The sequence below is a fragment of the Pleurodeles waltl genome, chromosome 9 (assembly GCF_031143425.1).
Source record: "Pleurodeles waltl isolate 20211129_DDA chromosome 9, aPleWal1.hap1.20221129, whole genome shotgun sequence".
NCBI lineage: Eukaryota > Metazoa > Chordata > Amphibia > Caudata > Salamandridae > Pleurodeles > Pleurodeles waltl.
Window position 1 is genome coordinate 962,418,959 of NC_090448.1, and position 25,612 is coordinate 962,444,570.

Sequence of the window (25,612 nt, forward strand, 5' to 3'; positions counted from 1 at the left end):
TACGAGGTTCTCGAGACCTGCGTGACACGATGCTGCAAGCAAAAAAGCGTCCCCAAAGCATGTCAGAGGCAGCCGAGCATTGTTTACTGTGGGCTCGATATGAGTCCAATGAATGCAACCCGCTGCACTGCTCCGCACGGAAGGCGTAGGGCAGCTATTTCATCTCGTGCAGTTGAAGCCGTTGCATTTCACATCTGGTTTCATTGTCCGCTAGCATCGGCCAGTCAGGAAGCGACTTTTTATGGAGCTCAACAACCAATCAGCGAGCCTTCCGCTGGGAACCAATGGAAGAACACTGGGAAGCGAAGGACTTCGCGCATCCTGTACATACACAAACACACCATAAGGAGAGGCAGCTGCTGCTTGCTGTGCTGGAGTCCGGAGCTTGAGGATGCGTCGCTGAGTGACAGGTGAGGCGCGCGCTCGGTGGTTGCAGCTGGAGGCAGGGACAGGGCTCAGAACTGGGAAAGGTGCATGCCCTGTGCTTTCCAGCACCGGACAAGGTGCGTGCAGAACGCTACACCGTGGTTGGTGGCTGACAGGTGGGCAGTGATATTGTGCACCACTACCAGCTGGGGGAGCTGCTTCACTTCACTGTGAACGTGCCTGTCAGCTCCGTGTAGGTTGGAGATTAAATGTATTCGCACCATTTTAAAGCACTTTTTAAGTAAGCTCAGCTGGACGCACAATAGAGTATTTTACCGGTCCAGCTTTCTTTTTAAAAAAAGTGCCGACTTCGAAGTTTATTTATATTTCCGATTACACACGTTTAAAAATGAATTTCACATTTAAAAAACATACCTACAGAAATGGTGTCCATGCACTTTAAAAATATCACGCCTTTTTGAAGTAATTAAAATATGTTTCTTTATAAATAAACAGTTGCATTTATGGTCTCTAAAAGACGCTGCAAGATCATGCTAAATTAAAAAATATGTATTATTAGTTCGTTCAGGTTATACTGATGCGTAACTTATGTTTGAGGTGCTTTCTCTGAGACTTTTTTGGTTAATTTGATTAGTGTTTGGCACTGAAGTGAATGTACTACGCCTGATGAGAGGCGTTGACAATGTTTATAGTATTAATATCAAATGATATATCTCTGGTGAACAGTACTTTGCCTCATTGCCACCACGCTTCTTGCTGAGTAGCACTGGCAAATCCAATAGGCTTCGCCTTCTGTACCTATTGGCTTTGCTAACGGTTAGTCACACTGCATAGCATCCTCGATGCTCTGCAGTATGGCTACAATTTTAAAAAGAGAAAAGATTTTGACATGGCTGCCTGCGCTATTTTGAAGGGGCCAGCACATATGTGCGCGTACTTATAAAGTGACACAGGCACTTTTTTTTTAGTTACCGATTCGAGTTGATCAGCAGCTACAAAGTAATTAAAACACAAAAGTGTATTTTTTAAGCCGGTAGAGCGCAGAAGCAACTCTAGGGTAGCAAGGGGGAAGCCAATGAAACGCTAGGGGGGGGGGAGAGGGGGAGGGGGAGATGCTGAAGCAACACAAGATGCATCATCAAAACAGGAGAAGGCACTGGGATGCAGAAGCAACATGGGGTGCAAAAGCTACATGGGAGAGACAGAAGAGGGGGTAGAAGCAACGAAGGACATGGAAACAACACTGGCAAAGGTGGGAGGGGCAGTAGAAGCAACACATGAGTGAGGCAAAAACATGGGCACAGGCGGGGGAAGCAACAATGGGGAGAGACATGAAGGGTGCGGAGAGCATTGTGGAGAGCCACAGGGGTGAGCAAAACAAGGAGGGAGCAGGAAGGAGCACATGGGTGACAGGGAGCAAGGCAGAGTGAAGAGGGAGAGAAGTACACAAGAGAGACAGATCAAAAACACATGCACTCTCATGGAGTGCTTAAGACACAAGAAGCAAGCATTTGCAATGCAACGGGTCTCGCATTTCTCCGAGTTAGAGCTATTAGCAGTTGTAAACTCTCAACCAGACTTTTCTTGCCACATTAAATGGAAAAAAAGAGCGCGATCGTGCTGCTACAGTTCACTTGTAGTGAAACCTATCGGCAAAAGTGCAATTACCTACGTAACCGGCAAAAGTGCAATTAATTATGTAACAGGGTCGATGTAATGCAAAGCACTCGACTTCTGCCAAGCGAGATCGCGCTGTGAAAAAGGATAAAAGGTAGTCCACAAACCGGATGGAAAACAGCGAGCCTCGCATGTTTTCAGAACTTGGTCGATGCGCTCAAGGAGGGCTAACCACCGGAAAAGGCATGACGTATGGATGCCTTCTACTAATGAAAGCAAGCAGATTTTAAAAGGCAAGCCCACGAACCAATGAAAGACACTGACGTGACATGGACAGGGCTCCGAGCCTTTTTCTAACTACTTAAGCATCTCGCAGGCAACACGCATGCGCAAGCGCATGCAACACAGGCTCAACCCAAAAAGGTAGTGCTTGAAAAGCAAGCAGTGTAATCAAAAATGCCAGCCAATCAAAGAGATGGTAAAGAGAGTCAATTCTGCATGCAAGGAACAAACACAAATTTGACAAGCTATGGCACTGATAAGAAGCAGGCAAATGAGAGTGATAGGAAAGCCAGCAAGTTGTAATCAATGGGATGGCTCCAAGGCCCTCTCATTTCTAGACAATAATAATACAAAAGGTAGCTGAATAGTACTGGGATTTCTACTGTTGAGACACGCACATTGTGCCTTTGGAAAATCAGTCTTTTTGAATAAAAGTAAAGCTTTTGTCCGAAGAGTCTTGTTCGTTCATATAGACATATAATGATATGATATCATCACTCTATACAGAATATAACAGATTATTTACCATTTGTGAGCAGTTTTATGCTGCAGACTTTTTGAAAGTGTTATATAAATAGCGCTTTTGTGAAAACGCCAATAGTTCATGAATATGCTTATTACTTTTCTGCATATGTGAGTTACTTTGATGTGTTGTATTTTAATGAATATGCATTTTACAGTGCTGATTATTCCTGACATTTAGCTGTTGTATATGTATGTGGAATTATGGCTTCTTTTCGGGTAAATCGAAATACCTAGTTTTTAAAAAATGTGCATCTATGCATACATAATCCTGGTAAAATGTTCATAGTTGCTTTCATTGCATGCATTTTGACAGTGATCGTCATGTTAACTTGAATTGTCTTCTTTTGGTTTCACCTACATACAGTTTTTAGTTGTCTGTTGTGGCAAGACGTATTGTGTACACCACCAATGCTCAGAGGGGGCTATATGGCAGCCCACTGCTTAACATTGATTGAGTTTGTTGTCTGTCTCATTACACTGCGTCTTATTGGATGGTTTTCCTGCCGGCTCATGTGTTTGTCCTCCCTGCAAAGCATAGCTTCTTAATTTCCTTTTGATGGACGATTTCTGACCTTCAATTACTAACTCTCATTGTCTTTTGCTTTTGACACTCCACGTGAATACCTTTGTTTTTGTTTTCTTCCTCACACCCCCGTGTGTCGCTTCCCCTTCACATTCTCATTGCCGCACTCTCTATGTTGTTCTTCTCACTCTGACCCAGCTCATCTGCTGCTGCTCGGTGGTGTTCTGTTGTTCACATCAGTCCCCCAGTTCCCTGTCCCTCTACTATACACATGACCCTCTCTGCCCTGTTTAATTTTATTTAGACCTGGCTCTAGCCAAGACATTTCGATTTTACTACATTACTTGACTACATACTTATATAGGCTTTCAGCAAGCACTGTTTATACATTGGTCTGTTATTGTGACATTCACATTTTGCTTCTGCCCGCTATAGCAGTTTTTTTGTTTGCCGCTCTACAGTGCCCTATATTTATTTCGAAACTGTAAATTGAAAAAGCAAAATGGCCACCACAATGTAATGATTTAGGTGTGCGTCTGTGGTGCTGGTGGTACACACACAACATCTCGCTGCTGCTTTTTTTGCACCTGCTGAACAACATCAGTAAGAAGCCTTGGCAAAGCCAAAAGTTTAGCCAATATCTGTGAAAGGCAATACCTGTTGCCTTTGCCAATATATTTCTTTATTATGTTGCTGTATTTCACTACCAGCTGCACGTCACTATCAACTGGTTAAACAGAATACAGAGACAATGTAATTGTCTCTTGCCAGTGACGTGATAGCTGTTATCATTAATTAGCCAACAAAGTGGGACTTGTTCCTATTGTTCTCTGAAGAATAAATGGTAAATTATCCCCACTCACATTAAAAAATGTTAAACAAACAGGTTAGCATTTTTTTACAGGTTGTTTGAAGTTAAAGAAAGGATGTAACTAGGTTGTCTTGCACCACTTCACTTTGGGAACATCTTTATTTTGAAAGACATCTTGCAACAAAAGTGTAAAAATGTGATAAGGTCTCTTCATGATTCCAAAAGTGTATTTTATTAACATGCAGAACTGTTTCACCCTAATAAATCAGATACTATCAGTACATTGACAAGTTTGTTTTAAAAAGTGATCATTTTCAAACATGAATTTAGATACATTTATTCTCTCCCCACTCTAAGACAACGACAATAGTGAACTTAGAGACAATTCACTTAAGTGACCCTTTGGCTGGCCTGGGTTTCTATTATACATGAACAACATTATAGTTTATTAAATGAAACACAGGAGAAAGTTTTGCACAGCAGGCATCCCGAAGCCATGTATTTCAAAGTCATCATATGTGATAATGAAGAAGGAGAGAAATTAGAGCAAAACAATTGCCTAAAATCACATAGTATAGTAAAGCGAGGAGGCCAGGATTAACCACACGGTTTCTGGTTCCACATTGTGCAATTCAGCCACTAGATGTATGTGCTTTGCTATCCCTAAACCCACCTCACCTCCAACACACCTTTCAACCACCTTCCGCAACCCTGATGACCACCCTGTTGGCATCAATGCGGCCCTCGTCACAGCACAGAGCAAAGTTTTGGCCTCCGGGAAATTTTTTCTGAGTACCCATAATCTATAATGTACTGGTGATTTATAGACATATTGTTCTGTCTGGGACAGCCACAGCTTTTCACATACAATGTGTGACCCACATGGGAATTAAAAACAACCCTAAGGTTCAAATTTCCATGTGCATTTGCTTGTTTTAATGAAACTTTACAAGATCTGTAATGGTTAATGCATAAGCATTACTTACTGAACTTGGTATCCTCAGCTTCCAGTCGACTGAAAAAGTGCAGATTCTTTGGCTAAAAGTTCTTGCTGTCTACCTGCTTCCTTCTTATGCAGTATGCTGGCTCAATTCACAAAGGATTTGGGTGCAGATTTCCATTTTGTGGGGATTCAAAAACCTTTCCAAAAGCACTTCTAGAAAATTGCAACAAATACAGAATTCAAAGCATAGTCCATGGAATATACCTTCGAATGCTTTACGAGTTCCTAATTAAGTCAATTTGTGGGCCTTTCCTCATGCATATTTTTACATAGTGTATAATTGTCTATGTAGAAATGTGTTCACATGTGTGCAATTGCACATTTCCCTCTTCAGTTTTCAGCACAGGAAAAATACGTGTGTCTGCATGAGAAATTCCTTTCTCTGTGACCTCACAAATTTATGGAGTGTTCCAAGCCTAGAAAGGGATTTAGTCCTGCTCTTGACAAGAGTAAATACATCTATGACCACATCTGTGTGAGGATGGGTCAGATAAAAGTTTGTGAATACTCTCAAGCTTGAGGGATTGTTGGTATTTTCAAACCTTTTAAGGCATTCCCACCCGGGAATGTCGGACTTGCATTGTCTGATATTACCCCATTATGGTGTGATATTCCGCATGGATACATCAAATTCACACTGCGAGATTGAGTAGTGGTTGTTTATGGTGGGACTGCCCGGAAACGTTGTGCACACCAACAAATGCACTTGTTTGTGTGTGTTCACTTTTTCCTGACCCATTCTCCCCTGGAAACACTTGGATTTGCTCTTGTCAAAGGTGATGTGGGATGATATCTGCCCATTACCAAGGTAGAAGTAGCCAGAGATGATCCTCAAAATTGGTGGGTAAATGGAGGTTTCTTCACAGGTCATGCAGAGTGTCAGCCCACCACTGTGCCTGCACTTTGTCTTCTTACATTTGGAGTAGCTTCGTGATCTCGAAGTTGCATGGTATTATTCAGGGCCACTGGAGTTATGCAGCGGAGGACGAAATTAGACTGCAGAACTGATTAAATTACGCAGCTAGAAGAGACACATTTTGAAGCAGCACTACTTCACTATTTTGCAATTTTTACTTGTTAGCACTGTAGGCACAAAACGTTCACCTCCTTAATATCTGTTTTACTCCTAAACCCAGCAATAAGCATCAGAAAGGCGACCTGCTTCTGAGTGGCATAAGGTGTGCAACTGCACGGCAAGAGAGTTGGTAGGGATTTTTTTGTAACATTTGATCTGTATAAGTTAGAGGCAAAATATGTTTAAACAATCTGCAAATTGTTTTGTCGATGATTTTTTTATGTGGCAAGTTCGTCACATCCATAATTATCTGGAAAACCCCATCGCAGCAGAATCAGGTAATTCCTTTATACCTGCTATTGATTTCGGAATCCTATCTACAATAGCGACTATATCCTGTTAGATGAATTGGCTTCCAGATTTCTGTTTGTCGAGGGTACTTCTAGGGGAATCTTCCATGTAAACAATGCTGGTGTTAGTTCATGAACCTGTCCAGATCCAGGATGGTAAAGATGCCAGATTTCCAAAGTATTTGCCTGCACACTTTGATTGGTTAGCATGCTTGGATTACTTGTGCTCTGACCTCGATAATGGTGTCTTCATATATGCACATGCTGGGCACCTCACTCAGTCTAGCATGGAACACATCAATGGTTTCCTTTCTGTGGCCACACCCATTTGATGAAGCATTAGGTATCTCTTGTTCCTGTATTAGCATCTATATTTGCTGGAAAAATAAGTGGGCACAGGGTAGGCTTCAAAGTCTGAGAATCGGCTACTAATGGCCATGAGAAAGGACCTGGACTCACTCTTCTTTTCCCCGCCAGAGCCGGGCAAGCCATGTATTCCACCAGGCATTTCTCTGGTGGGAGGAAGCCCTAGAAGGTCAGTTTTGAATGCCCAGGACTGCTCCTGGCTCCTCTGTCACTTTTCTCAGATCTCCTTAGTTAATAGCAGCAGGTACGGGTGGATTCAAGAGAGAGGAAGAGAGAAGGAATGTGGAGAGAAAGTGTTTAGAGACTGAGACTGCAGAGAGGACAGAAAAATAGAGGATGGATGGAAAGAAAAGGTAGGGCAAGGAAAAGAAGGGAGTTTGGCTGGTCTGAGCATTTTTGCGAGGGCTGCTTCAGTTCCCCAGTCTGATCCTGTTTAAGGCTTGTCAGAAGCTTTTGCGAGGCACAGGTCACAAAGGTCACAAACGTGATGCGGGGTCTTTACCTGCTGTATATCAAGAACATGTCACAAAAGCCTGCTTCTCCTTTGTGATGGCTTGGCCGTATTGCCTTCACATCAACGTGCAGATTCCTGCTTCACTGGGAGTTTTTATCATCCCATCAGAGGAGAAGGAATGGTGAGTCAGATCACAGAAGGAGACAGGCAGTCTTAATGCTGTGAGCTCACCCCCGCCCATGCTCTGGAACACCCCCTTTTATTCTCATGGCACGTCTCATTCACGGATATTTTCTTGAAGCACTCAGTCTCCTTAAAGAGACAGAAGATTACATATCAGCTAAAACAGCATTAGTCTATTAGCAGATCACTGTCGCAGGCTCTCGATCCACTGATTTATTTTAACCTTAATGTGCACATTGGTTTATGTCAAATAGTGGGGCTCACTAATGTTAATGTCCATTTTTTAACTCATTTTTATTTTGTACCCTGGGATGACCCAGTGATTTTAATTTTTGCGACATGCCTTGTTTTACGTTCAATTTCACTGCTGACAAAACCAATGCACGCCGCACATCTCACCCACCTGTGGTTACTTATCAGTTCTTGTTACACCAGAAGGCACATTGGCAAGTAAGTGCACCCACTTTTCAGCTTCATTGATTGTGGGCAAAATGCCAATTTATGTACCGTGAGGGCAGTGTTCCTGCAAAAATGACTTCATCTGGCTAAGTTAGGGTGACTAGATGACTCCATGTCACTAGGACACTTCATTTCCATTACTGGATATTGCTTTGCATATCATTATCAGGTGTATTGGTCTATTTCGCTCAGTTAAAACGAACCAAGACTAGACCTCCCAGAATGCAGTTATATGTAAATGCAAAGTCCAGGGACGGAAAAGCTGTGCCCAGTGATATGGAGCCACCTGATCTCCTTAGGTGGAGGAGACTGCCCTGAAGATCTTAGAGATTTGCCCTTGGGCTCATCCTGTACCATTTACACTTGCAGCCACACCTATTATTGTTTTTGTCTGACGAGGCATCTTGTGTTTTGTTTTGCCATTTATAGTCGGAAAAGCCTGGTGGTCTGTGGGAATCACATATTAATTTCCACACATGAAAAAATGAAAATATATGCCCACCAAAACAAGAGCTAGAGTTTTCTTCTAATTTTGCAGGTATGCTTCTTTGCGCTTGTAAGATGTGATTGACATATGCAGCGTTTTTTAGAACTGTTCTTGCCTTAAGCCAACTGACCCAATATAGCACACATATTCACCAGGCTGCTTTCAACAGTAAGTTTAATTTAAGTGAAGACTCGAAGTCAGACGTGATTTGCTATGAATGTATAATTATAGCATCTAGTACATTCTGACACTCCTTTGACCAGGAGAATTCCTGCCATATCAGATGAAATGTGAGAGGAAGGGAAATAAGGAACCAAAGTCCTAAATATAGTCATCAAATTAGAACAATCATCAAAATGTCACAGATCTCCTCTCCGCCACCTCTCGGTTCTCCTACCTCTTTAGAAATTGGAACTACTTAGCTGGTCTTATTGTTAATTAAAAAACTGCAGTTGGTACATTCACCTTAGGATTGCATGAGTGTGTCATCAGAAAGTCCACTCTGTTCAAGGAAAGCCTGCCCATACTAATTGTCCTTGTTCTCGGCCCCCAGGAAAACCACGGGATTCACAAATAGGAAAAAGCAACGATGCCCTACACAAGGTGAAAGAAAGCTAGCATGCGTTGTTTTATTGTCCAGAAATAATCTCCTGCTTTTGGTGAATGTATTGGTGAATGTCCCATTTCCATCGAAAATATGCTTGCCCTGTCAGCAGAAGCAGGCTTTCCTGCAAATCTATAAATGGCGCTCACAGTTGTTTAGATTTGATCAGGACATTTCTGTTCTGTCAAGTTTCAGCTAGTTTTAATGTTGTTTGCAAAGGTCTAAGCTGTACATTATTTGCGATATATTGCGGCTATGGATCATTACTAGGCACCAGATGTTGGTTCAAGGATGACATGATTACTCCATATTGATTTTGATTTACGTTTGTCTGACTCCCTCTTTCGCATAAGAATGATGGGGAGAGGCCATAGGGTTGGTTCAGAAGCTGGTTCTATGATGTCCTAATGGACAAGCGTTTAATTTTATTCTCCACCTGTATATGAATATTCAGAGACACTTCTTTGTTGCGCACAACCACTATCTAGAATAACTTGTAAATATGGGGGAGATTTTGTAGTTTATCACTCTGTCTAGCCATGGGACCAAATAAAGAAATAGATTTTCTGTGTCTTAGCGCAAAGACTTAAAATATTGTATTAGTATATGATGTAGAGGAACCCTATTAGTACTGCTGACTTAAAATTATTGAAGACGTATTCACTGTCTGCTGATGACCGTATACCAGTGACTGAGTTTAAGTCATGCATTCCTCCCATAATGTTATTTTTCCTCAAGTTCGACACTCTGGTTGGGTCTCCTGCTCAATGTGCTATAGAAATCAAACCATACTTCATTGCTTAGGCCTAAAGAAAGTAAAATCGATTTGGAGTTGATGGTGTTCCCATCTGAAGAGGACCTGATCGGGCATTTTAGGGTGGACTGTTTCTACTGTAGCAAAAGACCTGTGGCTGAATTATTAAGAACTTTCTCAGGAAGGCAAATATGGACGTCAGTTCTAGAAATGGGAGCCTATGTTTTATTTTCAGCAGCCCTACGCTGGCAGGCATGGACCGAAAGCAGCCAGGGAGGACAGACAGGAACATCTGGGAACCTACAGACTGAAAGCAGAATGATGCTCACTGGGTCCTCGGTTTTTCTTCTTACCGCACCGTTCTGTGTTTGGTCACAATTAAATCAGAAAGCGTTTTTTTTCACTATTTCTGAACTGCTGTGCACTTTCACCTGTTAATGTACAAGCAGAAACCCTATCCCTAACTGCCGAGTGAGGAGTTACATCGATTTGCTGCCTCAATGTCTCTCTTCTGCAGTGTCCTCCTTTCTTGTCTCCTCCCTTTGTGTACCCATCCATTGAGATGACAATACTAGATGCCTGGGGATACATTTGACACCCCTCCGGTGTCATGGCGTGCTGGTCATTTCTCCGAAGTCACAATTCCATAGTTCAAATTGTAGCAGCTTAATTTCAAACCGGAATGCGGTATCTATAAATAAAATAGCATGCTTTGCTTTGCTAATACTGTATTCGAATTCTTAAATGGCAACAAATACTTTGAATTTGATATTTAGATTCTACAAATTCCGTATTGATTTTGTCATCATTTATTACTAATAACATTATTGTTATTATTATTATTATTGATACTATTAAAAATAATTGTTATGCCTACCAGTATCGCAAAATACTTTCCTGGGCTGCGGGAAGCAGACTGGGATATTTTTTTTAACGAAATTAGCCTCAACCTAAAGAGTCAAACAGAAGTAAAAGGTGTGGGGATAAGGCAGGGGTGGGGTGAGTAAGAGGGCGCAAGATATCTTTGTGGCAGAGATGTGCCACTTGCTGAGGCAGCCACTGCAACCCCACAGGCAGGGCTCAATTTGTGAAAAACATAAGTGCTGGGGTCCAAATGTTACTGGTAAGCGCGAGAACAAAATGCTATTGAACATCTTCGTGCAAAATACCCAGGATGTGTTGCACCTCGTGCTGATTCAGTCCATCACAAGACACTTCCTGCCCATTATTCCTACTCTTGCAGGTTCCTGCTTTGTCCCTTTTGGTGCAGTTGTTCCATCTTTCTCTTCTACCTTTTTTACCCCTTTTTTTTTTTCCTTTCTTGCTCGTGTTCAAATTCTGATGAGTAAAAATAAGTGGCTGTGTCCAAAATTGAGCGCTGGTGGGATCCACCTGCAACCAGCAGCTCAAACTAAGCACTGTCTACAGGCTACATCATTAACATGACATCAAGGTAACAACATCCGAATATCTGCAGGGTTTCCAGGGGGTTCATTGCACCAACCAGGACCTCCATTGGTGAATGGACAGTGAGCAAAGCAAGGAGAGATGCTGGGAATAGTGATCACTGCTCCAGGATCTCAATAGGCCTAACCTCTCTCAGATCCTCAGGTTTATGGCTTAGGTGGCACAAAACTGGAGCAATGTGTGTTGACAGCCCCAGCTTTAGTGCTGGTGGTGCCTGATGCAACAGTGTTTTTTAAATCCCCTCGCCCTCATGACCTTCTTCTTGGATTCCCTCACTACCACTAGGCAAAAGTGAACCTCATCTCTCAAAAGGCCTTCTCACACATACATTACATTTGACATAAAACGCTGGCACTTCCTGGTTTTATTAATCCACTCAGCTATCCACATATAAACCAGATCTGTTCTTTGCAGCAGGTGCATTAACCCTCAGCGCTACCTTATGGTGAGTCAAAACTGCCACTAGGTAAAAAAAAACCTCAGATCTCTCTCTCTCTAGCAGGAATATTAATCTCAAGAGTTATCTTGACATTTTATTGCTGCCTGAATGCTGGACACACAGGGAACTTTGCAGAAGGTGTTTTAAAGTCGAAAGCTCAACACAGTGACCCCCCCAGAGGTTACTGCCCCCTCTCTAGGTCAGCACCCGGTGCGGCTGCCCCAGTTGCACCCCCTAAAACTGGCCCTGTGTGTTGATCCCAACTTCTTCCACTCCCGATGATGTTCACCTAGCTAGTCAAGTTACCTTCATTAAAATGAACTGGAACTAAACATTCAGTCCCAGTTCAGGACTGGCTGAGTACCTTTGCGAAGAGAGAATCTAAGCAAATACAGTAAACTTTAAAAGGCACGGACTGTAGAGTTAGACTCAAGGGAGCATATGGGCTATATTTAAGACTCTTAACTGAAGTATTCTCGTTGACAACTGCCACAATTGATCTTGCCAACGCTGGTGACTCTGGTGCTGGAAAAGCCAATAGCAGCTACTGCGGTGGAAAGGGGCACCACTGAACAGTGCTTTGGGGCAACCTTCAGCCATCATCAAGGCCCTGTCTTGTGCCTGAGCACTGTGAAAGAGCATAGGAAGGGTGGGATGGTTAGAGACAGGGACATCACCAAGGGTGCTATCAGGCACTAGGCACACCGCCAAGGTGCATCTTGAGTAAGGGTGAGATGGAATTGGTATGGAAGAGCAATAACTAAGGCCTGCATTCTAATGTAATGCTAAGCAAGCAATGATTATAAAAAAACACTAGCTCCGTTATGTCAGCAGTGGAAATATATACCCTATCCAATCAAAGGCAATGGCAAACAAGCTATGCTGCAGCAGAAGACAAGCACAGAATGGAGGAGACATCGAACTGAGAACCGTATTGGCAAGAAAAACATCTAATCATAAGCAAGTGCTGGGGCTGTATGGAATGTAGATCATGACACAGACAGCTGGAGATTTATGTAGCAAGACTACAACCGACACATACAGTGCATAGCTTGATGATTTTGTGGTGCGCTCTCTGCAGTAGCAATCCTCAACAAAATTGAACCCAATAATTGTGGCTTAATATTTGACTGGGGGAGACATTGTAATTCAGGGAAGGCCTTTTTAACTGCTTTAGGCTTCTTACTGTTCGTTTTTCACCTTTGTAACTGAAATCGAACTTTTTTACTCACTTCCTGGTTTTAGGAAGTCCTTTTTAGAGCCGCTATTTTGGTTCTCTAATCTTTAGAGTCTTTGGGCATTCTCCTATTTAAAGCACCCCATGACGCGGACATGCAGTGGACGCAGGCAGCGGGCGTGCACTGGTGCACTGAAGGCAAGCCTGTCTGCGCCCGTCCGTGACCGGATCGTGACCAGCACCAGCCCTGGTGCCCTCTTTCCCTAGGTATTACTATGTCTGCGGACTTTTTAAAAACTTGTATTAAGGGTATTTCACACTGTAATAATACCTTATCCTTATGTGATATTGAGGGCCCGGATCTCTTGTTATAAATATAAAGTATATTTTGGGGTTCACCTCCGCGAGCCGCCAGGTTGACCCTTAAGAGATAGAAATTAGAGGGCGGTCTGATTAATGCTTGATCATTTAGTAAACATTTGAAGGAAAGTTTCAAACTTATTTCTGAGTCTCAGTTTGATTTTTTATCCATCACTGTATCCTGGCTAAATGATTGGTGTGACCCTGATATTGCCCTTGCACTTCCTACAGGTTATACCATCTCCAGGACGGACAGACCTGACTGCCAGGGCAGAGGTCTGGCTCATGTCTTTAGAGAGTCATTTCTGATGGAAACCTTTAATTTGTTCTCCCTAATAGGGACAGAAAGCCTAGGGTTTTGTCTTAGGATTAGTCCATCTCATTCCTTTGCAGGGCCTTGATTTATCGCCCCCCTGGGTCAGGTTCTTCTGTCCTGGCCTCACTTGGTAAAGCTTTAGCTCCCCTAGTGCTCAGATATTCTAACTTCACTATTTTGGGAGATTTTAGTTTCCATCTCGACTGTGCTAATGATCCAGATGTAAGAAACTTTTTTTAGACCATGAGCTCCCTAGGACTACATAAGCTGAGCCCTGGACCCATGCATGAGGGGAGAGGTGCTTTAGATTGCATCTGCTCCAACAACCCTAACCTAGTGCTCCCATTCAGCAAAGTTGGTCAGATCAATCACTAATCCCTTTTAAAATTTCCTAGGAGTAAGGCAATGTATTGTCTTTGACTCCTGATTTGGTCCCCTCACTGGTATTTATGTGGGGCAAGGTATCAACTGATTCTATATTTTTAAAAATGTTATGTGAATCTACCCCCAAGCTACAAGGATATCCCACGGATGATGTAGAGTCCTTCAATATGTGGATATCTCAAGGAGGGGCTAGATTGTTGCTAGTCATATCAACTAGGAAAAGGGCTAAATCTCAACCCCCAGCCCCCAAATTTAATCAAGCACTAAGAGATAAACATCTACGCTGTAAGCAATTGGAAAGGAGATGGCATAAAGCCTACAATTCAGATGACCTGACTTAATTTAGGGCAGCACTTAAAGTCTATCACAAACAGATTAAGTCTGCTAAAAAGGACTACTTTTCCACCCGGATAGAAGAGTCTCAATTTGACTAAAAAGCTAATTTTTAATATCTCAGATTCGTTCCTTAAACCTAGGGCACTGGAAAAACAGATCCTGCCATCCCAAGTGTTATGCAATTAGTTCTCCTTCAATTTTAAAGAGAATGTACAGACTATCAAAAGGGAGTTTGGATCTGCGTCTGCTTCTGTTGACCAACGGGTGGATGAATCTTCGACAGCATGGGCCAGTACTAGGGCAGCCTTTCAAGTCATATCACTGCCCCAGTCTCGTCAGGCTATTTTAGCCTTTAAATCCAGATCACCCTTTGTCCACCTCATGTGCTTCATAAGGTGGTGGAAATAGTTAATCTAGTGATTAATTATCTTCTGAACAATTCCTTGATAACGGTAGAGGTCCCAGCAGACTGGCAAATGGCAGTGGTCAAACCCTTGAAGAAAAAAACCCTAGCTCATTCTGCAACTTTGTCCAGTCTATGTCTGATTTTGCTATTGCTGTCAATGAGCAAAATCATTGGAAAATTGGTTAACTCCCTGCTAATAAAGTACATAGAAGGTGCCCTAAGCATTCCACAGAATCTACTTTGTTGGAAGTCGTGGATACTCTAAAGCTCATGTTGGATTAAGGAAAGAAGGCTGTGTTGAACTTATTGGATCTATCAACAGCACTTGACACCATTTCCCATAATATCCTTTTTCAGCGTATCAGAAATTGTAGGATTGAGGGCATGGTCTTTGCTTGGTAAACAGATGGTCAAGTTGGGCCCTATACTTCGGTTGCAAACTCTGTCACCTCTGGGTCCCTCAGGGCTTATCTCTGAGCCCAGTATTATTTAACATATACATGGCTTCTTTAATCTCCTAGATAACATCTTTTGGAATAGACACCATGTCTTATGCTGATGACGCCCAGCTGGATCGTCGCTCGGCTCAGAGTTAAATTTAAAAAACTGCCTAACTGCTATCACCCATTCGAAGCAAGCCAATCATTTGCAGTGCAATACAGAAAAGACTGAAATGATGCTTCTGGGGAAGTCAAATGGCTTTTTTCCCCTCCACATGGTGGCCTGATATGCCTCCCACCACCCCGCTACTGTGGACGTGGTCAAGAATCTTGTAATAAAATTTGATTCTTGACTATGGTTTCGATCACAGGGCCTTTTGGTGGCAGAGACCTGCTTCCATCTAATAAAATCTTTGAAGAGATTTTTCGATTTCTTGTCTCTCCCTGCCAGGAAAACAGTAACCTGTGCTCTTCCAGTCTGGACTATTGCACTAGCTTGTATGCTGGATCTTCCAAATAGGTTTTGCATAAGCTTACCCAAAAAAGCATCTGCATCTGCAGTTTTGAAAGCTCTGCCCCAGCTGCTTATCCAGAAAAAAGAGTCCCCTTTAAAATCCCCCCGGTTACCTTTAGAGCATACAAAGAAACTGGACCAAATTTCCTTACTACAGGCTTCACCCATTGTACCACGTGTAGATCCCTCTTTTAGACTGAAAACCAGAGGGGGCAAATCCTCTACTGTTCTGGGAGATAAGGCCTGGAACTCTCTTCCTAGCTACTTAAGGTTTAAAGACTCGGAACAAGCTTTCAGAAACTTTTTAAGACATGGATATTCGGAATTTAAGACTTTCTTTGCTATTCTTTAATCTTGTGAATTTTAGTTCGTACCATAAATTGGGTATCCTCACTCCCCTAAGTAGACCTCCCCTCACCATGCTCTGCAATAGCATCAGTATGCTCCTATGGGGGTAATAGTTGCACTCTACAAATAACAAATACAATTCAGATTCAATACAGTATTTCCCTTCTATCTCTCACGAACATGAATATATCTCTGACCGCGATAAGTCCACAATTCTTCTCAACTGGGTCTCCTGGCTGTAGAGGTATGACATCTGCATGGTTGCACATACTTTTCTGACCTCTGCATGCACGTAAGTGATGGTTCTCTTCAGTTTTCCTATAGAAATATTTGCACATTGTAAGCAATCTATTGGCCGCAGACCGTTTTGCTTCTAGTTGGAAGGCTTGTAGTGCTTGAACAATGAAGGACGTCTGTGTTTTATGCAAGAAATATGAAATATTCGTCAAAGTTTCTTGGAGAGCAAGTGAGGAATGTGCCCCTCCCTTCCCTGACAGATTCTATGGGTTTGGGAAAATCAGAAATGTATGTCTTGCCTTATTTCTCTGCAGACACATGGCGCTCGCCAAAGCAAGGAATAGACACTATTTGAAATCCAATAGAATATTTGAGTGAGTAGGGAGCAAAGACTTGTGCAGCTGAATGCCAGAATACCGAATGACTAAGGAAGTCAGGTATCCCCCTTGCAGGAAATGCAAGCTTAAGTTGACCATTTTCTGAATGAAGGAGTGGTATCAGAAAATTCACGTGCTTGAGAATTCCATTAAAATACACAGGAAGTGTGGTTTCAACATGTTATTTTGGCTAGCCAATCAGGAACAACATAGAGTCACACATACATTCTAAAGGCCCTGCAGAATCAGCAAATTTACAGTTTGCCATGTTTCCGGGTGGTGAAATAGTTGTGTACAAAATTAACAAAGGTTTTTGGCATATGTAGCGCCGAAATAGAAGTGAAGCATTAGAGGCAGATTAAGGTCAGAATTCAAATGTCTGCATCTGCCTTGCAGGTTTTGCTACAATTAGGAACCCTTGGATAGGACATATTTGGACCATTCTGTCAGCTAAGATTTTTTCTGTACGAGGGCATCTGATACAGAAGTCACTACAGTGCTGTTGAAATTGTACGGGGCTGCATTTTTAGCAAGTAGTAATAAAGTACTACTGTCAAAGATGGATCCTTTAAGGCGTAGACCATGGAGATTCTGAAAATACATAGGGGCATATTTAAGAAGCCCTTAGTGCCATCTTGTGCCACATTTATGCCACGTTTGCACCATTTTTCTTTTACATATATGTGGCCTTAAGGTGCCATTTCACCCGTGCCATATTTTACAAAGTTGTGCAATGCTTGCATTGCGCCACTTTGTAAACCCTTGCACGTCATTATGCCTGCGCCAGTCATAATGTATGCATGGGGAGCGATGCGGCTCTAGGAGGCTGAAAACAATGGCAAGGTGAAATTTAGCAGATTTCATTGTGCCATTTTTCCCGTCATTTTTAATGCCTGCTCATAGCAGGTGTTAAATTGATGCGCCCACTAAAATCAATGAGCCTCCTTGCACTTTGCTACACTAGTTTTCCATACATCTGGGCCATAGTTTGCCTTGCTTCATTATGGTCCTTGTTTTGTTGTGTTTAGCAAAGAAACAGAAGAATACCAGCAATAGAGTGCACAAAAGAATATTTCAGATAGAATGGGAAATCAACGATTTTATGTAAGTGGAGACAAGATACTTCTTGTACAACTCTGCATGCCGAGCATCCCCACACCGAGTAGACCTCTTCTAACAGGTATCTCACATTCTCGTTGTTAAATATAGGCACATTCTTTCACACAAATAAATCTGAAGTCAAGTGTCATATTTTGTGTAATGTGTAAAGATCTGAAAATAACATTTTCTGCACAATTTCATAGTACCCCTGGGCATCAACAAATCCTTTAGGGTGTTCAGATGTTGGAAATATATGGAGATGGATACATGTGACAGAAGGACATGACCCTGAAGTTACATTTCGTCTTGGCTTCTTTTAGAAACTGGCCACATACATTGCATGAGGTTTTGCAGTTAAGGACGTCACAAACACATTGTCAAAAACGATGTCCCATGTCCTATGTCTTCAACTCAGGAGACCGGGGGAACATGGTTGTATATTCAGCTTTGTCACAAGTACTCTCTTAGAAGAGGGTGTCCGAAAGGAAGTGCCAACTTTTTAATAAATAAAATGTGAAGATGGCCATCTTGACCTCTGATTCTTTGTCAGCCAATCAGGCTGGGGCACATCTACCCATTCACTGCTTGTTTTTTTTTAGTATGTGCAGAGGTTGAAAATAAATAGTCCAATATTGGTGCTGTGGTTGTTCCCACTAGGATCTTTGTGATGGAGAAGTGGATTATCACCTTTATATATTACCCTGTGAAAAAAATAACAATGCAAGAAAATGCATTATGTTCATAGTCTCCCCTATCCTGAAAGATGAAGGAGGTGGTGGTGCTATTAGCAAATTCCTTAACTTTTTCAGAATTAGGAAATATGGGCCTATATTTATACTGTTTGCTGCAAAACTGCACTAATGCAGTTTTGCGGCTAAAAGTTTAGCACCGGCTTGCGTCATTTCACGACGCCAGCTGGATGCCGTATTTATACAATGGCACAAACAGGCACTACGCTTGGGCTAGCATCTAAAATAAAAAAAGCTGCTAGCCGGGTGGGGGTGGCGGTAGGGAAGGAGGGGGTTGTGCCCAAAAAAATACACTAGCCTGGTTAGAGGCAAAAAAATGCTGCTAATCAGACGAGCGTAATTTCTTGGTGCACAACCACCAAAAACATGACTCCTGTCTTAGAAAAGTCAGGAGTCATGCCCACCACCCCAATGGCCAGCACAGGACAGGGTTCCTGGGGCTTGGGGATGGCACCTGTGGACCCATTCCATAGTGTTTAACCATGGAAATGGGTCCACAGGTCCCCTAACGCCTGGTCTGACCCAGGCGTTAAATAATGGTGCTAAGAAAGCTTAGTACCATTATTTATCCCCGCCTCCCACCCGCACATCATTTTAGCACGGGGGATAAATATGGCGCGATGGGGATAGCATCATTTTTTGGATGGGAATGCCTATCTTGCATCTTATTGACTCATGGTACCATCATGCATCCAAAAAATGGTGCAAACTCCAATATTTTGATGCTAGAAATGTCTAGCATCAAAATATAAATATGGAGTTAAGTTTGCGCCAAATTTGTGTAACAAAATGACCGAAATGTGGCGCAAAAAAGTATAAATATGGGCCAACGTTTTTCTATGTGCTTGAGTTTTTTTTAGCTGCCAACGCACTATTAATAGAGATTGTGTGTCAATTTACTGGTATGAAATTGCCCCTAATTACCTATTAATTATACTGCCCTATAAAAAGCTATTAAAATCTACACGTATTTATTATTTGCTGACACGCGCCATTAAAGTAGTTGGAGCGTTTGTGTTTTATGCTTGTCTGTTTGAGAAATTTAACATAAGTATTGAGAATTTTTTATTAAAAATGTATTGACAATTTCAAATCTTCTACCTTGAACGCACACACAGACATTAACATGGAGATTGCATTCATATCTATAATTAGACCTGAATATGTGCCAAAAATCAGTATGTATAGGTGCACAACTAGTCGACATCGACAAACACTTTCAACGTCCAAGTGGCAACCTTTGTAAATAGAAAACAATAGTTCCAAGACAGGAGTCGGTGAATTCCTCGAGGGTGAAAGGGTTAACTGCGAGTGTACGGGTGATTTGGCTCTGGCATTGTCGGATATCCCCTTGGTTGGGACTTTTCAGTCCTGGCTTATCACTCACACACCACGTAATCTTAGGTAGGGCTCTCTGAAGTGTATTTACCCCTTGATGATGCACTGTACAAATAAAGAGTGGAAATGGCGTGAGAATGCTATTATCACTATTAATTATTAATACAGCTGCCTGAGGCTGCTTTCACGCAGAGCTGTTGCCTTTAGTACCTGTGGCACCCAGTATGAACTGCACCAGGCGCCCGTCTCTCTCTCGGGAGCGCAGCTGTCCCTCAGAAGGGTCTGTTGAGCTGTGTGGGAGATGGAGATTGGAGTGGTACCATGGCAACGGGATGCAATGTGGAGACAGACAGAAGAAAAGACAAAATTCAAAAACATGATTCTAAAGTCAATACCCGTTCTTTTATTCCATCTCTACTCTCGTATCTCTTGTTTCCTTGTCCCTCTATCGCACTCAGTCTTTATTCATCGCTGTCTCTTGCGCTCACACTACAATTCTCATCTGAACACTTTCTCGCTTATACATTGAAAATATATCTCGGATGTGAGATAAATAATGCTGGCCAAACGAAAACATGAAAATAAGCTGTGGTATGGGGCTTGTGATGTGCAGTTCTCTGAAAGCTTGAACCTGGCTCTCTCTTGACTGATTTTCACCTCATTGTCTCTCTGACGTTCTCCACTACTCACTTTCTCACTCTCTTTTGCTTACTCTCAATGTATCTGGGTAGCTATTTTTTGTCTCACACTGGTTATTTTTTTAGGTTTGGCCTTAAGACCCATAGTAGTGGACTAGTCTGTCTCCATTTTTCAAGAAGATCCATTATAATATATACTTAAATATATGTGGATAGAGGGGCATCCCTTCAGTGCTCTTCATCAATTGTTCTGGTGAAGTGTCATTCACATTTTGCTTCCTATTACCACAGCATGGGGCAATGAGTCAACCAGTTTCACCCATTTGTCTGATCACATGCACCGCAGAATGTAAAGGAATGCTCTTTCATTTAGATTTCTTTGCAAACAAATGCCTCGCAACTTTTGGCTGCATCTTACATACCCGTAGCAGGCTTTTTAAAGGGCAGACCTAATGGCTTTGCCAATGCATGATTTTCTTTCTTTTTCTAGCTCCTTCTTATAAACACACACAACATAATTTGTAACATACAATTGTGTAAATGTAATTAATAAATATAATTGTGTATTTTGTACCACAGCACTGTTTAACCCCTCCTGTATTAAAAAAATGTCAGTCCAGGGTAGCCGAAACTTCGCAGAAATGTTGGCGGGATTCAGCTCTTGGTCGCAGCCATGTTATTTTCCAGCAGGCCCCATCCTTCCATGGGTTACTGTGTTCATGATGATGCCATCAATAACGCCCAAGGTGGTTAGTTAAAATTTTGTTTCACTTGAAAGTTCTACTTGAAAAGTGTCTTTAACCCATATTCTATTGTTTCACTTAGTTAAGATAATAGAATTTTGGAAATATGAAGCATTATGTGAGAGCACCTTTCAAAGTAAGGGGATGGCCAATTACCTATATAGTTGTATTTTTCTGCCCTTTATAGGTTTTCAGTGTTTTGAATGGCATATGGACGAGAACGGAAAGGCGCAATCACCAGGAGTAATGGAATGCACTTTACCTTTGTATATTCTTGTTAAGGTGCATGAGCTTCATGGACAGTATGGGGCTAAGCTATTGCACCACTAGTATCAAACAGTTTAAAAAAATATTTTGTTGATTATTCCTTTGATAAATTACAGTTATGAACTTGTAAGTCCTATAGTAATTCATGTTTTTATAATGTACAAATTCAGAATTAATGTAATGTGTATTTTCTCATCAGAAAAATAGCTAAGTCTAGGAGGGGATAAGTAAAGTGACTAAAATATCATACAATGACATTTTATATGTATCTATGTCTTAGCATGGAGAAAAGGCTGACAATTTACTACATATGGCATGTCGCTGAGCAGTTATAGCATGAGTTTGGAGCACAGTACATAGCTGATCTCACGGATTGACTGATCCCTAGTGATGTCTCACTGTGTTTGTTGGGGTTAATGACTCGCTCAAAAAAACATAGACAAGTGTCGCAGTTTATTGATCTGGCATTGGTTCCTGCTAAGCAGCACTTTGCAATGTCAAGGAATGCTGCATTAGCACCAGCACTCGGAGACCGGGTGATGGATCTACATAAATGGGCAAAGCCAAGATCAATGCCATGTCTGGTCCAGGTGATCGGAGGGGGTAGGGGGCGGGAGAGGCATGCGGTATGCTAAATAAGACACTTACCTGGAAAAATTATTCCCCAGATCAGGCATGCGCCCTCCATGAACAGCAGGTACAGTGCAGTGGTAGATCAGACTACAGACTGCACAGAAGAAGATGGTGGGTGCTCAGAAGGGGATCGTTGAATGAGGGGAGATGGCATCACAAAATGGATCGCGACTAGGGTGACCACCTGGCATTGAAGCAAATTCTGGACAGGACTGTAAAAAATTCAGGACAAAGGGTCAAAATTCAGGACCAAAATTCAAGACAAAGGGTCAAAATTCAGGACAGAAATTCAAGAACAACCGTCGGTTTTACAGACACACACAAGAGAGGCCATGCCTCACTATTTTGTCAGTGCATTTATTAACTGTTTTTTACATAACACTATTTATTAACTGTGGTCTTTTTGTGATTGCCTCCTGGTATGCTACACTCAGGTGTCGCATTACGTCCTTGTTCAGTAGCGTAGGCCAGTCACCAGGGCCATCACCCCTACCCAAATCTACTGATTCTTTCTTGAAGAGAAAGTAACAGCAACATTTTGATTATGTTTCTGAACATTTTAAAACCCCTGGCAAACAGTGTGGGAAACATTAAGGTAATAAACCTTATGTTAGTTTAAACAAATTTAACAAAAACATCTGGCTTACCCCAACCGCCCATGGACTTTCAACCTAATTTTTTTTTAAAGAGTCAGGGCAGACGGTGTGTGCGACAGTCTCACACCTAATGTCAGGATGTGAGGTACCCACAACCTGTCTGTAGTCTCACAGCACTAGAGTGTATGTCTGGGGCTACATTTATCTCAGAAATGGGAGCTCAGACTGCCAATCAAAGATAATAAAAGAGGAGGATGAAATTGAGATCAAATGGGAGATCCACGGCAAGTGATTCAAAGGGTTGCTGCTCAGAACTGGATAGATAAGGAAGAGAAGAACAAGGTGGGACAATTCCTAAAATCAGACAAGATGGATCCACCAAGACTATCAGAGGTATTGGGTACCTAGGGAGTTGTCTCTGCACACAGGTGAGAAACAGAAGAGCCACTGTCAAGTGGTTGAAGAAGCAACACCCATCCACCTTGGCAAACTCTTCTGGTGCAATGGTCTGCTGTTCGTGCTGTGAAGTGTGAGCAGGGGCCAGACCCCTTGCAAGGTTGTGCAAGGCAATTGCCCGCTTTGTCCATGTCTTTAAATGGTTTTGAAATTGAGCAAAAGCCAAACTAGTGATCTGGGTTATCCCTAAGTGTCAAGTACACATAGAATCTTCAAGATATTTGGGACGTAAATTGCACAAACAAACTGTAAAAAAATGTAAAATATAATTTGTGTTTCTTTAACGTATGGCACTGTTTTCCCCTTTATATAGAATTAGATCTCAGATTGAATTGGGAACCAGTTACGTTTCGATACCTAGTGATTAATATTTACCATTCTCCCACTGATTTCCAGGATCGAAATCTCAGCAGAGCATCACGGTCCATCCAAGCCCAGTTTGCTTTTAGGTCTTCTCTTCTGCTTTCTGTAGTGAGCCAAGTGGCACTAGTGAAGATGGTGTGCTACCCCAATGATAGTATTATTTTGCAAACCTTCTCCTGCTCGTCCTTCATTCCTTCTTCAGCTATGCCACACATCTGATTTGGTTGCTGCAGTGCCATCGGGTAGCTCTTTCCACTATAAAGCTACCTGTGACTGGGGGTGGATCAGGCCTTCTGCACTTAGAACGCTATTATTCAGCTGCACAGGTCCAATGGGTGGCTCGCTGGCTTTCTGCCCACCTCCCTGCATGAGATGGGGTTTATCAGTAAAGACTTTTAAGGAGGGCTTAATGCACTGCTCATTGTTTCCTACTGACCATTCTACAGATCACCATCCGGGGTTATCTTGCACAGCTTTCTCTTGCCTTGCTGGAACCTGTAAATTCACTGACACGAAGAAACCCTGTGCTCTTGCACTACCTTTGCTAAGCCTTCCCACTTGCACAGAACGGCTGTGCTCAGAGCAACTCCATCAGTGGCATGCTGCAGATATATTAAAATTGGGGGATTTGTTTCTGGATGACGAGCTACTAAATTTCCAAACCCTTATGGCAGACTACCATCTTCACCCAGGTCAACTCCTTACTTACAGCCACCTTAAATAATCATTAAAGCCCTATTTCATGTCTGCCACCTAGCACTGACCCTACAAGAGGTGTGCCAGAAGGTCTACACCATAGGTACTGGTGGCAAACTGATAGAATAGATATGCAGACCTTTGCTGCAACATGGAAACCACTCCAGGTCTTCTCGTCATACTACCTGGGTGATTGATTTGGCCAAACCTCTGCAAGGTACGGACTGGAGTAAAATACTGCACTTTCCCCACAATGTATCCCACGGCTGTCACTTTAAGCACATTCAAAGTGCTTCCTTGGGAATGCACTCTGCCCGTTGCTTGCCATTGGCCTTGTGGTTCGCAACTCACATTTTGTTGCTTTCAATTTGCTGGCTTTATTTGTTTTAGGCTATGCAGCTTGAGTTCATTCCTTCCCTTGCGCAAACCTTATTTACAGTATCCTTCCGAGTGCTCCCTTTCGGTAAACAGGCCTGTAAATCCTGTTCTTATCTCATCACATTTGCTGTGCACTCAAAGAACAAAGTCAAATGTCAGGCTCTGATTTCTGTGGGAACTTAGGGGGTTATTCTAACTTTGGAGGAGGTGTTAATCCGTCCCAAAAGTGACGGAAAAGTGACGGATTTACCACCAGCCGTATTACGAGTCCATTATATCCTATGGAACTCGTAATACGGCTGGTGGTATATCCGTCACTTTACCGTCACTTTTGGGACGGATTAACACTCCTCCAAAGTTAGAATAACCCCCTTAGTGTTTACTCTTCTTTCTCTGACTTCAAGGTGAGAGGATTTATGCGACAATCTAGCTGGATACTGGGGTTAGTAAAGAGTTTTTTCTATCACATGACAACATTTAAATAAACTTCAGATATATCAAAATTAGGAGTACAAATGAAGCACATTTTTTTTAATCCTTAACTGTGCTGGAAACAAATACCTTTATATGATTAAAACAAATCATTGCATTAGGTGATGTAATTTCCACACATCATCGTCTGTGCAGAGTACAGTTTGATTTGAAAAACTGTACGTCTGTGCAAATGTAATGATCATTTCAATAAAAAATGTGTTGTCTGAAATGGCAGTGTGTTACTACACTCCACTCTGCACCACTCCACACCACTGCACCCTACTCTGTATCACTCCACTTTACACCACTCCATGCCACTGCACTGCACTCTTCTCCATTCTGAACCACTCCACATTTTGCCACTGCACTCTGCTACTTCACACTATGCCTCTCTACTCTACTCTGTACCACTCTACTCTATGCCAATGCACTTTCCGCCTCTCTACACCACTGCGCTCTGCTCCTCTGCACGCCATACCACTCCAGTCTAGGCAACACCAATCTAGTTCGCACAACTCCACTCTATGTCACTCTGCAACACTGCACTATATGCCACTGC

General features: G+C 42.3%; 1 protein-coding gene across 2 annotated transcripts in view; it reads left to right on the forward strand.

The window, feature by feature from the left end:
* The first annotated feature begins 318 nt into the window (after positions 1-318).
* The window catches only part of STON2 (stonin 2), a 569,996-nt gene continuing 544,702 nt past the window's right edge, over positions 319-25,612 (forward strand). For both annotated transcript variants that reach the window (XM_069208355.1, XM_069208356.1), the window contains exon 1: positions 319-410. The gene's annotated coding sequence lies outside the window, so the exon portion shown is untranslated. The remainder of the gene's footprint in view (positions 411-25,612) is intronic.